The sequence below is a fragment of the Bombus vosnesenskii genome, unplaced genomic scaffold, assembly GCF_011952255.1.
Source record: "Bombus vosnesenskii isolate JDL3184/JDL3185 unplaced genomic scaffold, Bvos_JDL3184-5_v1.1 scf7180000013264, whole genome shotgun sequence".
Taxonomy (NCBI): Eukaryota; Metazoa; Arthropoda; class Insecta; order Hymenoptera; family Apidae; genus Bombus; species Bombus vosnesenskii.
In genome coordinates this window covers 3,031,231-3,048,382 of record NW_022882924.1, presented here as the reverse complement: position 1 = coordinate 3,048,382, position 17,152 = coordinate 3,031,231, and the positions used below count along the sequence as shown (strand labels likewise).

At 48.5% G+C, this 17,152-nt stretch overlaps 1 protein-coding gene across 5 annotated transcripts in view; it reads left to right on the top strand.

Annotated features, from left to right (window-relative positions):
- Positions 1–17,152, top strand: part of LOC117241320 (latrophilin Cirl-like) — a 358,814-nt gene that overhangs the window by 71,549 nt on the left and 270,113 nt on the right. For 4 of the 5 annotated variants that reach the window (XM_033507286.1, XM_033507289.1, XM_033507275.1 and 1 more), the window contains exon 1: positions 3,437–4,350. The exons of the other annotated variant lie outside the window; for it this stretch is intronic. The gene's annotated coding sequence lies outside the window, so the exon portion shown is untranslated. Of the gene's footprint in view, positions 1–3,436; positions 4,351–17,152 lie in introns of those variants that run through there. 5 annotated transcript variants of the gene reach the window in all.

Sequence of the window (17,152 nt, the reverse complement as noted above, 5' to 3'; positions counted from 1 at the left end):
AAGCAACTATAGGCGGCAAAGTATAGTCCGAGCTAGTAGAATCGGCCTTATGCGTGACGTTTAATTCCCCAGCCAGATGTTCCATTCTATCGGACAACGCTGACGCAACACGCGTAAAATACACCGGTCGGAAAAGTCGTTAAAGACCCTTCGTTCCCTGTTCCACGTGTCTCTGCGCGCTCGCTCGCGGAACGTGGGGACTTTGCGTTCTTACGTGTCGTTTCTTCTTCGCGTTTTAGATAGTCGCGCAACATCGTATCGAGCAGGGTAGATTTTAACCCGAGGCTCCCGGCTTATTCGCGCTCGTAACTCGCGAAATCGGTCACGTGTCGTGAAATTCTCGCATCTCGCTTGATACGAGTTTCTATAAAATCAACGAGGCTGTAAAATGATGTCAGACACGCGGAACGAATTCGAATAATGTTCGCTCGTACGACACGGCCGTGTTGCTGTATCGTAAGCGAACTGGACTAATTACTCGAGCGAGAAATATCGATCCGACGTGAGAAGAAGAGAGCGAGACTCGCGAGTCACCGTTTTATTGAAATTTAATTCGCATACCGATAGATTTCTTCATTCTGTTATTCGACAGGTGTTCGATATTTCTCGAAATATGTATGCATGATTAAAACGTCATCGCTACAATCGCGAGGTAATAAAGGATCGTTTTGCCGCTTCATTTTGGAAGGGACTGGTTCGAATTTTTCGCTTTTTACGCGCTGGGACGAACCGTGAAATAGTCAATACCCGATGATGGTACACGAAGGTTAACAGAGAGAACTCGCCCTGACAATGGGCCACCTACTCGCCCCCTCTCCGTCGAACATCCCCGAAATCTCGTTTCAGGCAGCTGCTCGAACGCCATGGAAGCCAGACAGCGACGATTGTCGTAGGTTCGTGAAGTGTGAAAGCGTGCTGCGTCGCTTGGAAACTCATCGTGGACCTTGAGTTTGCGTGGGACACGGTGACGCTTCTAGGGTAAGCAGCGGTATTCGAAACCGTTGAAACGAATCGCGTTTCACCTACGGACACGTGCAAGCTTTCGTCGCGCTGGAAGTTCTCGGCGAGTCGATGATATAGCGTTGATCAGCATTTTCAGCGGACAGAGCTCGTGTATGAAGGGAGCTGTTTCGATTTCGCAAACAGAGGAGAACGGAAAATTCTAATGCGTTGCGATTTTATAGTAACGAGCACCGATTTGTCCTTAGATCAAGCGTGAAACGTGCCAAGAAGTCATGCACTATTGGTATTCTTGGCGTTCTATTGAGTGACTCGTTGGTAATCGTTCGCGTGGATCGTTTACGTAAGCTGGAACATGACGGCATTTGCATTACACAATTGTCTGTACGGCATCTTGGAAAGAATTAGCTTTCTAACGCCCCTGCTCGATGCAAGGGATCGCTGCGTGTTTTAACATCTAATGACAAGTTCTGCGTGGAAAACAATCGTCGGATTCCTAAGCTCGGACTATGATTATTATTATTTTGCTCGTCGAGTCTGTTCAAATTATCCTACCCTCTTTCGATCATCGATACGATATGGATGCCTTCACAAAGGTGTAATCGTTGCCATCTAATCTTCCATTCCGGTAGTGTAACACCAGTGTCGACGATTTGAGTCGGACAGTTGCATGCGAAAACAGCGGTCGCAAATTCTACGATACTCTGATTGGCGCGTAGCGTCGTCGGATTAAAGCGTCACCGGCCCGTGTCACGGTATCATCGTGATCCTGTAAACGACCCATCGGAGAATACACTCCCTTTTACTATTTATGGACTTTTGGGATTAACGGGAGAAAGCTCGAGAGGGAGCGTGTCTCTTTTGTGAATTCGCTCGCACTCTCGAATAGCTGCAACCCACCGGTGACACGTAAAGGGATATAGGGAGAAAAGCTCGGAGTGGGAGAAGGGGATCGTACATTCTCAAGGAAGATCGCGATCTCGGTTGTTTATGCGATACCTCGGAGATAGGGTTGCTCTTTTGTCCAGGGGCGGTTTTCACCGTTCGCAAGAAATACGGATGAATAAATTTCGGGGACATGACGTATTTCACGGACCGGCCGTGTATACACGCTCGGTTACGTGGCCGAAGCGATTCCGCGAACGCTTTACAAGCGTCGCTTTCCTCCCGGACGCTTTAGGAGACTTAACCCGGATCAGCGGGCTGTGATAAGTGACGAAGAAAGCGACGGAGGATTTGTGGTAATCGCGAGACGTTATTGTTTAGCGCGTCGTCGCGTCCTTCCACGTGAAAAAGTCGATGGCGTAAAATCGCGTCGCATCGTTAGAACGATGTAGCCGACTCCTTTAATCGTTCCCGTGCTTAAGCGTTTCGACTCTTGCTCGAGATGGAGCGGAAATATTATTTTTCGATTAGATTAAACGACTCGTAGCTTAACGCTACCTCGATATCGAGACGTTAAGAAGAACACGACAGCAGGGGTGGAGGAAATCCTTGAATTATTTCCTCGTTTCATCCGTCACTCGTATCGTATCGCGATAAACGATCTATTGTAAATTAAAGTGGCAACTAAAACGGCGCAAGCTACGAAGCATCGACGAACTAACAAACAGCGGACCGACCCTCAATGCCGTACTTTTCGATGATCCTCCACAACGAATTGTATTTATCTGCTTCCGATCACTTACAGAATGATCTGGATCAACGAACGAAACGGTTCAATTTGTCGCGTCTCTACGCAGGTCGATCACATCCTCTGTAACGTCAAAGTCTCAAAAATCCGACCACCCCTAACAACCGATCTGTCTCTCTCTCTCTCTCTTTTTCTCGGAGAATAGTCGTAAACAGGCGACACATCGAATGTCGGGTGTTCGTTTACGGAGCGATTAGAACACCCTTTGGATCTCACCACCTAACGGTTCATCTCTCTCGGCCGCGCACACTACGCTAGGACCGGCCGCCACGCACGCACGGTCGTGCACACACGGGAAAGTAGCGGCGAGCGAGAGGCAGAACGAGAAGATACCAAGAGAGCGCATCTCCTTCGGTCGCCGAGTGCCTCCACCTTGAGAGTTCAGCGACGAGGGCAAGCGGAGAGAGCGTGAACGAGAGAAAGAGCGAGAGCTTTGGAAACCGACAGTGCATTGGTAAGGGAAAGCGGCTGAGAGGTAGGGAGGGAAGGATAGATGGGTGCGAGGAGGAGGTATGGAAAGAGAGTAAAAGAGAAAGAGCGAGAACGGGTGAACCTGGTGGTAAGGGAGGGAAATAGGTTGCCGTCGGGTTCGCGAGAGAGAAGGAAGAAAGGCTTACGGAGGGGCGAGCGGTGGCTAGAAGCGAGCTGGTTGCCGTGGATGGCGAACCGAGGCGATGGGGTGGGTGACTAGGCGCGAGAGGGGAATCACTCGGCTGTCGGAGCGGTGGGGATGCGCGGCGAGCGTCGGTGGTGGGGGCCGACGCTCTCTCGTCCCCCGAGCTCGGTTAGTTTCTCCGTCGACGCCGCTGAAAGCGGATCGAGCGTGTCGTTGTTCTTCCTCGTGGATGATCACCTCGCGGCGAACCGTTCGGAGTCACTGCTGCTTCGTCCTGCCTTACGGGACCCGGTGACTGTTCCGTCGAGTACGATCGTGCGCGATTCGAACGCGTGTCGAACGATCATCGGAATCATGGAGACTCGTGGAAAGCGTGATACACGGTTTGGATAGTGCGCTACGATCGGGGCAGCAGCTGCAATCAACAACGGTGGTGGAGAGATTGAAATTTTTCACAGTGGACCGAACCGATCTACCCCTATGACCGGATGAAACGATTCGTCGAGTAGTGCGCGGAAAACATGGTTGTTTCGTGAGAAATTGTTGCGTTTGTTTTTCTTGTGTACTGGGTGGAAAAAAGTTGGCGAGCAGCCCTGTTGCTCGTTTCGTACGGTGCGTATCATCGTGAGTTGTTTATTCCTCGAGCGTTCTTGCGTTCGAGCGTAGTGAGAACTAGCAACCGGTTCACCACAGTGAGGAGTATAATTTATCAGGCCGTTTGAAGAGACGCGAGAGTTCTCGGTATTTAGCGGTGTGCGATCAACGAACAGAGGAAGGGAGGAAATTTCCAAGGACCGCTTCCTCGTGCCTCGAGGCTACCGAGAGAAGCGAACGCCGAGCCGTCGGACGCTTGGTCGTGCTCCGATCGGTCCATCGATCTTGCGGAAGTACGGCCCGATTTGCCGCGACCAAGGATCCTTTCCTCGTGTCCCGTCGACGTTGATTTTTCTCGCTCTAGCTCGACTCGACTGGATAGCTACGGGACCGGAGTGCTTCTCATGTGTCAGTGACAGTTCTGTGCGTTCCGATTTAAATTCCTCGTGCGATGTACCCAGACCACGCCGTCTTCGTCTTCCATCTTGTAAGTACCCGAGTCGTATTCTATCGGCGTGATCTGTGCGCGCTCGAAATTCAATAAAAACTCGAGAGGTTCCCGCGCTTTTCCAACGCGTGAACGACGACTAAAACACACGACTCGGTTCGTTCTGGATAAAAGCGTTTGAAAATCAAGAGAAGCAGCTCGTGGCAGCGTGCACACGGTATCCTCTGTCGTGAAAGCAAAGGTCGCGAGAAGCGACGGCACCGGTGACTTTGACACGTCCCGCGGGAAGACCTCGCATTAGGTCTCGTTTTACGAGCCAATGCTCAAAGCTTTGCAACGGCTGTGCTTAGTCCGTGGTAACCACAAACGCGTTGTGTGTACACGTGATCCGAGAATTCTATGCGCGTATACATAGTTGACCCTCGTGCACGTATTTCGGAGTACGGTGAACGAGGCTTGACCTCGAAAAGAATACTCGACGAGTATCCTTCAAAGATTCGGAGTTTCAAAGATACGCGCGTTGTTACCTCCTAGCGTTGTTACCTTCGTTTGTAATCGCGTTCGTAGCCAGCCATCCGGATATTGGAATTAAAGCCCGTTCGTTAGATCGACGCGTTACCCGTTGAATCGAGCGTTCGTGATTAGTTGGTGAACAAACCATCCACTGCTGTTTCGTATTACACGTTCGTAGACCTTTGATTTTCGCGGCAGAAATTCGTGAAATTTCATGCCGTGTGTGCTGAAGGCTACGTGCCTCTGGCTGCTCCTCTGGGAGAATAAGTTACGACCGGCCGTAAGAAACTTCGGATAGAAGTTGCTGGAAATTTAGGTGACGCCGGTGATCGAAGGCCTCTGGAGAGGAGAGCCGCGTGTGATTCATTTATATCAATATTAGAGCACGTAGGGCGATTACGGCTAACATTCCCGCGATACTTTGTTTTTCTTTCTTGGTTTATCGTCTCGGAGCTTGATTACCGCGATCATCGATCAGATCGTTTAACGAAGAAAACGCTCGAAACAACGATTCGAAGTATCGATAGATAACGCGAGCTCACGGGTTCGCGATAACGGTTCGATTCGTGACATCTGCGGTGCATGCTCGGCCCCCGATGACATTTGCCGTCGGTATTCCACTGTTCTTGCGTTCTAGTCTGATCGCTTTCACAAATGGTGAATCGCCGGTCTTTCGTTCGTTCGCGGAAAAACCGTGCTCCGTTAATCCGTTCTCCCACGAGAGAACGAGTCGCGCGCACCACTCGTCGAGGCAGGCTTTTTTTCCTCTCGAAGGTCACGACACTCGTCGTTTTTTCGGCTGTCTGCCATCGAAGCCCCCTGTGCACAGGCCCGTGTATCGGAATATTGGAAAACCGTGTCGCCTCAAAACTCCGACAAATACATCAATAGAAGCGCATTCGTCGAACGAAACGCTCCGAGCGCACCGACGAGATACCAGTGTTTTCCCAAGATTTTTGTATTTGCCCGGTCAATTAAGTCCGACCGTGTTTGCGCTCGTTTACACGAACGCTCGTCGTCACGACGAGCTAATTAAGCTTACAAGCGCTTGTTTTTGTCGAATGATTCGCAACGTCTTGCACGCTGCATCGTTCTCCCCTGCGACCTTCCTTCTATCTATTTATCTTTCTTTCTTTCTTTCCTCGTTCGCTTTCATCTTTTACGATTCGCGGTGAGAATCGCGTTTTCACGCGTGTTTCGGTCACGAACGCGCAAACGTGATCGTGTATCTGGAACGGCGACGTGTCCGACCGTGACCGGCCATTTCTTCTCGAATTACGCGATGAAAAGCGAAAATTATTTGCCAAATCGTTTCTGTCGGTAACGACTCAGTTGCCTTTGATTTTCCGCTCTCGTCCGTGTTCGCGTGTCAAACTGTTTCGAAACGACAGTCACCGACAGTGGCTTACCGCTTAATTTATACTCCGATTCATTCTCGATTCCGCTTTTTACACCTCCGCGCAGAATCCTTATGAAACATGCAGAGGACATGCCGATGAAAAAGTTGAGAAACGGGTGCAGGTGGCGAAGATACACGAGGAAACAGGAAATACCTGAATCCATTTCGGACGATCGTATCTCTCGGGAAACGAGTGACCACCTTCGCCGCTGCCTCCATCGGTTGCCTCGCCTCGCCGTATTTACTTTGCCGTGAGTGGAAACGGTGCTGGTTTTAATATCGTTCGTTCATTGACTCGTAGCGTTTCGCAATCCGCGAGTATCTCGCCTTACTTTCGTACTGGTTTCGAAAGGGGAAATTTCGTTTGTCCATAAACCATAAATCCACAGAACCGACTGATCGGGTAATTTTATGGGCTTATACTCGCAGTAATCGCGATAGGGAGGTACCGAAAAGTTTCTGTGCAGCGTAACTAAGAATTATGAGAATTTGTTACGCGCGTTTTCCATACTAGGAAAGACGTAAATTCAGGTATATAGGCAAAGTGTCTATCAAACACTCGTTTCTGCGAAGTTTTCGTCCCAAACGTGTATATTATATAATTTATCCTTGTTTCGGGTATTCCCTTCTCGAGAAGGATTTTAGGCTATTTATTTTTATATGTTTACGTAAGTAGCGACAGGTATGCGAATCTGTTCGCGTTACGATTGCGAGATCGTTGCGACACCATTGCGAATGGAGGGCATAATTACGACCGAAACACCTCGTTACGAATAGTTTCGTCCTTGTACCGTTAGAATCTCGCAAGCAAAACGATTTTCAAGCGGACACGAGCGCCGGTGGCATCGCTCGATTATCCCCGTTGCTCAATCCGAAACCGTAGATCAAGCCGGCCGTTACAATATTCACGGTGGGACTTTGGCGTCCGACGAAATAACACGTTTCGCGCGTTTCCTTCGAAACTCGCTGGAACGTAACGCGTCGACGAGCATTTTTCGCGCGTTCAACCGGCTCGCTCGCGAGTTTTCTCTCTCTCTCTCTCTCTCTCTCTCTTCCTCTTTCTCCGTTCAACGTATACGTGTGTGTACGGAGACGTGGCATCGACGTGGCGCGCGATCATAATGTTAAATCGCGGCCGTCTGGCTCGGTCCGGTGTGTGTATCGTGCCGAACGCGGCGCGTACGGTGCCGATAAACTTAGTAATGGCAGAAAAATTGCCGCGATTAAGGTTGAAAACACATCCAGCAACCGCCATTTTCTCACAACACCTGCGAATTACGCGTAATTGCCGTTCCTTCGTCCCGTTCCATCTCTACCGGCGATCCGTTCCTGGGAACCCGAGGGCAGTTCATTGTCTAACGCCGCGTACGCCGTGTCCGTGTCACGAAAGAGAGAGGAAGAAAGATAAAGATAGAGAAAGACGGTATAGGGATAATCGTCATGTCGAATCGAAAATTAACGTTAAATCGTGGCCCTACGGATCGTTCGTCCTTAGACGGAGTAGGATCGTGCGGAGCCGCGAAGAAAAACACGCTCGCTCCGAAACATCCGTTCATCTGACGTTCGGATCATCCGTGTCGAATCACGGAACTGTTAAATTTCCGCGGGATTATAGACGACCATCGTCGATGCTGGATCGAGGACCCGTTGGATATATCACGATTTTATTTCCCGCGATCCGACACGGAAAATCGTCAAAGCGTCGCACTAGTATATACGTTGTATCGAAATTACAATCGAATTCGCTATCGAAACATCGAAGGCTGAGATATTCGAAATCGTTTGGAATAGAGTCTCGAATAATTTCCAACGATTCTAGAAAAAAGGAATAGTTTCGATTTGTAACGCGAAGAACGCGGCGGAGAGGCGAGCGAGATCGATATTTGGTTTTTGAGCTTGAAGCAACGAGCGCGTTTCGGCATTGTTTTCTCCCCGCTTTATAGAAATTTCCTTGGAACATGGCTGGAATACGGGGCGCCGAGGATTATTAACGACGCCGCGTTATCGGCGTTTCTGACGCGAGAACGCGCTGATACTCGCGGGCGGCGGCACGGTGTTTCGATAGGCGATGAGCGCGGCCCGGAATATACGTAACGGTGTTGGAGCCGTTGGCGGTTTCGCGATATCGATTGTTTTCACGGCCCCGTGTCGTGCTTCGGAATAGTTGGCGAGCACGAGTGCGGAAAATGCGTAACATTATCCTACTCGGGCATGCATGCTTCTAAGTGGTAGGTTCGAGTTGCAATTCTCTCCTCCTCCACCCTCTCTTTGTCTCTCTTTCACCCTATTGGAGATTCGGGGCGCATGTTCGAGTCGTGGACTGGCATTTCACGATCGAATCGCTCTCTTTCCCGGAAAATGTTATTCGATGATTAACTATTCATACGAAGTCGCGATAGACATTTATATCTGGATAATTGTAATCTGTTTGGGATCAGACGTTCGACGATTTAACGTTTGGTTTGTTCCCAAATATTTCCATTATCAGACGATTCTCGGTTTGGAGAAGTATATTCTAGTACGAGGCATATGAGGTACGAGTTGTTGGTTTTGTAATCGAGTAAGAACGGAATACGGTAGAACTAGGAAATATTTATCTAAATTCAGCGGGGGTCAAACAGTTCGTGCAAGTGGAGTTTATATAATGATAGCTCATTCATTTTCGCGCTCCTAATGATTTTTGAGTGACTTCTAATGGATCCAACGGGCAGAAGATCGTTTAATCGAACTAACTAACTAACTAAAATTTCATTCGTATAAACGAATATTAGATAAATGGATTTTCGTTGTATCGCGCAACAAGACAGGCAGTTTCGAAATACTAATTTTAGCTATCACTCGTTGGAGACAGTTTTGCGTAAATATGACCCGCAATATGCAAATTTCTACGTTCTGAAAATATTTTCGTGTCAGATTTAATCAGACCGTTTAAAGAATCATCGATGCAATGATAGTGGCAAGAATACGAACGAGGGTGGAAGGAAGTGGTTTTACTGAGGCGAGTTCGATTCAACTGTTCGCGGCGATTTGAAACGTAGCTTGCACAATGGTTTTACGCACGTGCACGCACACGGTCACGCGGACGCGTCACACGCAGCGCGTACACGAGTGGCCTCTTATCGGGTGGAAGAACGCGCGTAGCCGCGTATGTAGGAGGCGTGTTTGCGAAGTTATGGTGTCCACGAGCTTTTATGGGCTGGCCCTGCAAGTATACCTGTGTGTTCACGTTTGCGAGTTTGTGGCGCGTGTAAACGCACACACGCGTACGCGTGCTACTTTGAGAGCGCGGAACAGGCTCGATCAGGACTTGGCCGTAGCAAATAACTACACGTGTCCAATTAGACACGCGAAACTGTTACTCGATAGTGGATACTCTGTAACCGCGGGAACGTCGGGACGACCTCGGGATTTCGTCCCGTAATTAGACGGCACGAACCATCGACTGCGCAATTTTCTCATTTCGCAACCGCCGCATGAGAAACCCGTCTCCTTTTCTGGTGCGCGGGAATATCTGTCGGCATGCACGAAAACGAACGACTCGTACGTTTTCGGTTTCTTCGAGATCTCTTCGATGGAAAGATTTTTGCTTCTGTCGCGATGACAGACGTGGTTTCTATTGCCAGCCATCGATGTTCGATCTGAACGAGCGCGCTTCGATGCTTCTACCCTTGACTGGTAGGGTGTAATACTTGCTATGAGACTGGTAGGGTAAACCAGATCCGGTTATGACCAAAAAGACCGGTACGTTATAATAATAACTACAAGCTTCCATTGATCGAATATAAAATACGTTTATGAAATGCACGTAATTATATACCCATTGAAAATCTGAGGAAAAAGGAAGGTAAAGAATAGTACCACTTAAATTTAAGTATGTAGTTCGCTTACTTACTCGTCGCCAGATGTTCGCCATATCAGAGTCTATCTCTTCGTCCTATGTATTTCCGAGATTTCACTGCTACAAGCAGTCTGCTGTCCCGTGGTTGCGCGCCAGACTTCATTCTCTTAAAAGCATGTCCCTTCTGTTTGGCGGGGAGGACGGAGAGCAATGGGATCGCAGGGTCGGCTTTTCGTAAGCGTAATTTGCGCGTAATTATCGCGGATAGCGATACAGCTAGCTGCGATGAACCATTTATGTGATTAATAGAGGCCGGTAGTTCGCGAGCCTACGGCTCTGTTCTTCTCCTTCGGCCGACGCCGCATCGCCGCCGCCGGTCGGCGTGTCTACCTGCGCGCGTGCACGTACACGTACACCTACGTATGCATGTACGAGAGATTCTCGCTCGAGGTATGCTATTATCATAATTGCCGCCAATAACGGCCCGTGATTGGCGCACTTCACGCTTACCTAGTGCTCTTTTTCGGAAGTTTTGCATCCTTTGGCCGCGCTGCCCTTCTCTCTGGCCCCGTCTTCCTCGCTCCCACTTTCCCCCTTGCTGTTCACCCCTTTTTTTCTCGTCTACCTGTGCCAGCTCTCTCGCCGATCGTTTCCTCCCTCTTTGGCTCCACGTCTCGCTTCTCGCGCGAGGATCCAGAGTATCTCGAACGATGTTTGAATCGTTGTTCGCATCTGCACACGTTACAATCCGTGATTTGAAATTCCCGAGAGGTGAGAATCGCAGCCGGCAAACATACGATACACGGAGAAAATTAATCCAGAGGAATTCGACGCGATTCCAACTCCTTTTCGGCCTCTTCTAACAGTCGTACCTTCTTCGTCCCTTTCCGCCCTTACTTATGGCAGTCGCTTATTCTTCCGGAGTATACGTCTGTGTTACTTCTTTACCGTACTTTTCTTCTATCTCGCTCCTCTTTCTACTTGCAACAACTAGGCAGACCAGGTTACACGGCGAAAAATATTACTTTCGATGGAAGCACGTCTTGGGGCGTAAACCCCCTTTTCATCCGTTACTCGCTGCGAAACGACCCGTCGATTTGACTACCTCGTACTTCGCACGACTGTCGTCTCTTTCCTTGTAACCTGTCTACCACTTCTTGCCTCTCGTTTCTTCGACTTCCCACGGGAGGAGCGGGATAAGGTGAAAGGACAGGCGAGACTCTGGTTGCAGCGAGAGATCTCGTTGTTGAAAATGGTACGCCGTTGTTGTAGAACGACGATGCCGACAACACGGGAGGGCCACGTCGAGTTCCGCGTTTTTCTCGCCGTACCGGCCGGTGTAGTTTATTTAAATTTCACGACGCAACAGCGCGTCGCAAACGTAATCGCCGCGAATCTCGACCAGTTGCGACATTATTACCGCGTGACTCAAGAAACGGGCCAATTCCAAGTACGGAACAGTGGCAACCGTTCCTTATAAACTCGCTGTTCGTCATTTCCTTTTCGCGAAACGGTGGATTGTTACGTTCAAGTCGTTCTCCTTTAAACTGCATCGTGCAGCGATTGATGCGCCGCGTAAAAATGCAAATATCTAGCGATTCCAATGGATACGCAGATTATCGTACTCTTCAACGTGGCATGTTTTAAGTGACACATTATCCTTGCAGAAGGATGAGCATCGCAGAAGGTCAGATTAATTACAGAATATGCAGAAAATATCAATTTTTTATTCACTTATTTACATAATACGTACATGTGTTACATTTTAATTACATTCTCGACGTACCCCTTTGAATTTTTTCCTTCTCTATTCATAATTTAATTTACTCTATTCATAATTCTGAATTTACATATATTTATTCTCTATTTGCATATGTATATCATTGTCATAGCAGGATCATAGTTCTTTCAGCGATCTAATATCTAAAAATAGATCTGATATATACTAGACTGTACAACTGTAGGAACAAGTTTAATGGTTAATGTCTCGTAAACCTTGGCTCTCCAATCCCCGATAACGATCTGTTGCGAGCTCTAAGGCCTAACAAATTAGTCTCATGTTCGCTAAAAGATACGGCCAACGCTAAAAATCGTCCACGTAAGCCGTTAAAATAGCCAAGGCCGTTTCGAGTCGCGTGCTTGACTGTCCGGCACATTTTCTCTGACCGCTATAATCGCGGGTGACGCACTACCGCAGAAAACACGACGGGAACGGTGGTGTCCGATGTGTCAGCGAGACGCGCGTCAAAGGTTTTAATCTGGTTGTATCAGATCGTTGGCTTTTTGCGCTCACGCGCCGCGACGCGTCAGGCCAGACCGGCTGGGCGCGTGCAACTGACATTTTGCAAAATCAACCTCTCTCGTTTACGAAATCGCGTCACCGCGAGAAAGGGGGAGCAAAAAAATGCTCTCTCCCTCTCTCTTCATGGAAATGCCGGCTCGTAGGCGCTGGATCTGCCCCGACGCGTTTCATCGAACGTATCCACGTGCTCGTTTCGCTCGAGACATAATTTATGCGCGGTTACGATCTGAACAAGGTGTTCCTCTTCTTTTTCCTTCGTTATTGAAAAGTATTACGAGTCGTCATTTATAAGCTGTTTATTGTCTATATTTACATATCATAGGATAGCGTAGAACTTTTCCGATCGTCGAATAGTCCCGTGATTGCATTTGGAAAAACGCATCATAGCCTTGGGTGTACTTCCCTACCGTGGTAACAGTAAGGCTAGCACGTGATTATTTCTTTGGATGGCGTATGACAAACAACGTAAGACAAAGGTAATAATTGAAGAATTCGCAACCGCGAGGAGGTTTCTCCAATATTTAACTCGTATTTATTGGAAGTGGAAATAGAGGCGATCAATTTGGTTTCAGGTTGGTGAAAGTACTTTATATTTAGGTGAACTTTGTTGGTTTACTAAAATTATTGCTGCGACCCTTTCGAGCGTTTCTGCGATCGAAGGATTAGGATTTTACCAAAATCACTTACCTTGTACAATTTTCTATTCGTCTTGTAACGTACGCAAAGTACTTCTTTCTCACAATACGCGCGTCCAACACGTACGAGTCACTCTCCGAAGCAATATTTTCTCGGAAGGTGAATTTAGACGGTCCCCGGGCGAGGGAAGAAATTCGCCCGAGTCTACGTGTCGACAGGGTCGTGGAACACCTTACAAGTGAGAGTCACGCATTGACAGTTTGGTAATGGAGCCCGGCTCGCTACCAGATTCAACGGAGACGCCTGGTATAGACGTATCTCGTTGGTCGATATTACCTTTTGGCGACCTGAAAACGTAGCGTTGGTGCTACGGTGCTCTTTCGTTGCGTCAAAAGAGCGTGCGAACACGTAGCCATCCGGCCACACGTGCACGCGTGCATCGTACGATCGTTTGTCTGTGTACATCAAGGGAGAGACTCTATTCGGGTGTACGCGTGAGCCTGGTGCACGCCATAGATGCGCTCGAAAACGCGGAGAGCCGGTGCAAAACCACCTACATTCACATCGAAACCCACTTTGCCACGCGGCGACAGACACACGATAAAGGGGAAACAGCTAAATGCCTTGTCAGCAATGGTGTGTGGCCGCGCCAATGGCGTCCGACAGGGTCGCTACAATCAATATATGGTGTAACTATCGCGACAGTACCGACTTTTCGTTCCCATTTCCTCAGAATTTTCCACGATTCACAATTCAACGCTCTTGCTGAAAAATCACGTATACGTACGTACTGGTGCGAGCGCAGATTGGCGAGACCGTGGACGCAGCAGTCAAGCATCCAATTTATATTCCAGCGAGTGTCAGGGAAGTTAGTTTAGCAGAGCGCGTTCTTTCTACCTTCGGTGATCGACGTGCGAGAGCAGAAATGGTATTCAATACGGTCTCGTCTAATTTTTCGCTTAAACAAACACGTTCGGTTTTCATCTCGCTCTATCCTTTCGCGCCTCGTTCTCTTCGTTGGTCGATTAATTTCTGCGATATTTCCGATATCAATGAAACGACGAACGGCTTCGATCGCTTCTCCTCGAGCCGCGTCCGTCACAACGAAGCTCCCTTCTTGTCTCTATCTTTCGGAACCTCGACGGATTGTGACACCATGTCGACTTATCTTCGCGCGCAGCGAATGATAGAAGACTGTTTTTTCGTCTTCTTTCGAACTTCCTTCTTGCTCGAGTCGAAGCGTTCTCGAGTGCCGGAAGAGCGATGAAAATAACCCTGAGAAAGGGGGTCTTCCTTGGTACGTTGGACGCAACAGAAAGTGTCCCTCCTCGTGGTAGCTTCGATGCAACGTGCTCGCTGAATGGCATTTAAATCAGCCACAGCCCTAGCTACCGTTGATTTATCGCGTCGCTGTCCTCTTTTTTTCTCGTCGAATTTCTGGCGTATCGCGACTAGCTCTGGATTTACTGCATTTGGTGCGACTGTGAACGCAACGTGGAAATGCGGCGTGCACAACGGACGCTCGAGACGGGAAAGGAAATTGTTAGCATTATACGGGCTAGCAACGGACCGTGGCTGTGTTGCAAAATCGAATTCGCTCGTGTCCCATTGCGATGACCCAATTGCGGTGCACCCGCCGGCGAATTAATCGAACTGCATCTGCGTTACGTTTTTACCAGTCGTTGATCGCTGTTTCTACGGCCATCGATGTTTTTCCTCTGGATTGCAAACACGTATTTAAAAAAGAGGGTGTAAGAAAAAAGAAGGATAAAAAGTTGGCGTGTCATGGGGTGATAGGGTAGGCGTGGGAGACGTTGAATTCGCGCGTGGTTGAATGTATCGCGAGGGTGCTAAGAGGGATAATCGGCGGTCGTGTCATCGTGCTTTCCAATAACTCGCCTTTCGCACCCGTGAATTCATTGAAAAGAAACCGAGGAATCAATGAGCGAAAGGAGGAAGGGCAAAATGGACAGGGTTGAACGAGAGGTAGGGGCACCCCCGTGTTATTTATGGGGGTTGCGCGCGTTTAATGTAAAGCCGGTCTTATCTTTTACGCGATTTAAGGGGGTTGTAACTACACGTAATCACGCAGCACGCGTACCGCCTGAACCTGTCCCTTTCACTTTGGAATCCGTTGAAATGCCCACGTTTTTCTCCACTGGATTCAACTCTTTCTCGTCGCCGGCTGTACTCGTGCGCTCTTTCCCTTTACTGTTTTTTTCTCATACGCTTTTTACCATCGTATGAATTGTAGAGCGAAGTGGATCTTTCGCGTTCGCGTTACACTGCCTGGTAATTTACTCGATTGTGGGGAACTCGTCTAGTTACGAATACGTAGCAGTTTGTTCAGCTATCAGGAAGGCTATTCGTTGCTGTTCCGAGCCTCAGAATACTGAGAATACTATTACTGGATGTAATAGGTGGATAGGTATATATATATTCTTTAATGTTCGAACTCGGAACGTTACAACGTTTTACGTAACTATTTAAATATCGTAGATTCGTGGCGTTTTTCGCGTTGCGGAAAGTATAATATCACGTATAATTCGGAAAAATCGTCGGAAATGGTTAACTGATTTCGAACGGTCCATTCCAAAATTACACGCAAGTATATTGGAAGCGTATTACCTGGCATTTGCAGCGGTTGCAGCACATTCACGAACCACGAGGAGTTAAACTGGAAAATTACAAATATCGTCGAAGGATTTTCTTAACTGCGGCCGTAACGAGCAAGTGAAAACAATCGGATAAAGTAGGTAGGAGTTGGTACAATTGCCTGGCGTAGCAGCCTCGAAACACTGAAAATGGTCCCGAAGTCTGTTCACCACGTGCTGCTGGCCAGCAATAGCGCGCGCGGTAAAACGCGGTCGACGACACTCGGGGACCGATGTTGTCGTTGTCTTTCTCCGTTTTTTTGTCCTTGCTTTCGTGGTAGTTGCCGTGGATGGAAAAGGATGGTGACTGTTCCGAGGTAATTTTATTTAGAAACGCCGCGTGCGCGCCACTGTACTCGTTACAGAAGGTAATAAAACGGGTCGCCGGGAGCCCGTAGGCATACAGGCTGCGCTGTGTTTTCGACTAATTAACGTTGCCCGTCGCCACGACGCTTCGTGCCCGGTTTTAATATCGGCCTCGTACGCGACCGATTCGAATATTCCTCGGCTCTTTGGTATTCCGTGAACAACGTGACCCGCGTTACGCCACCAACGTTAACGGCGTTGTTACGTGGATAATTTCTTTTTCCACCGATAGTACTCCCTCCTTCCTGTGTTACAGTTCCTGTGTCGGAGCACGACACGCGCGGCAAGCGCAGTCAGGCACACCCTTTTTTCTTCGCGTTGAAATAATTGTCTACCCACTCGCGATCATCCGATCTTTAAACGCACTTTTTGTACGTTTACTAGCAATTTGTCGGCTATAGAATTCACAGAGGCTGCGATTACATTCCTTACAATTACGATTAATTTATTTTCAACGCCTTACGGTGCTAGGTGTTCATTCGCGATTAGTGAATACCGATTGTCACCAGATTAGCTCGAGCGTTTATTATAGTTAATCCCCCTGGCGATGGTACGCACGGTTCCAAGAATAGCAATTAACGATTATTTTTTTCGTCGCGTTTCCTTCAGCCCCCCTGCCATTCGTCTATCCTTTGGTCGCTGTTTTTCCATGGCGTTGACGGAGTTGACGGGACGAGTCCATTATACGGCTTGCCGCGACCGGCCGACAGTAAACCAGGATTTATCGCCATAAACAGATGCACTGGTACGTGCTGCTTCTTCTCTCATTAAGCATCTGCGCGCGAGGCAATTTCGAATTGGAATAAATCTTGTTTTATCGTCGGCCGCGGACGCGATTATCTCGTCAGCGGTTGCGTAGCCGTGCTACGACGTCCAGGTGATTTCGAAACTCGAATATCGGCGATCAGTCGCGTTCTTTTTTCACGATTCCCGATGTTCTTCTCTGCTATCGACCAAATGCTTGTTTTTCTCGCGAAAGCCCATGTCGCGAGTATCGCGTACGTCTTATCGACGCTCGTTTTCATCGTCGCTCCTTGTCTGCGAAACGACAGTGTTCTCGCACGATGCGACAACAGAACATTTTATAATAGAAACTATCAGGCGAGAGTATAATCGCTGGCACGAGTGATATT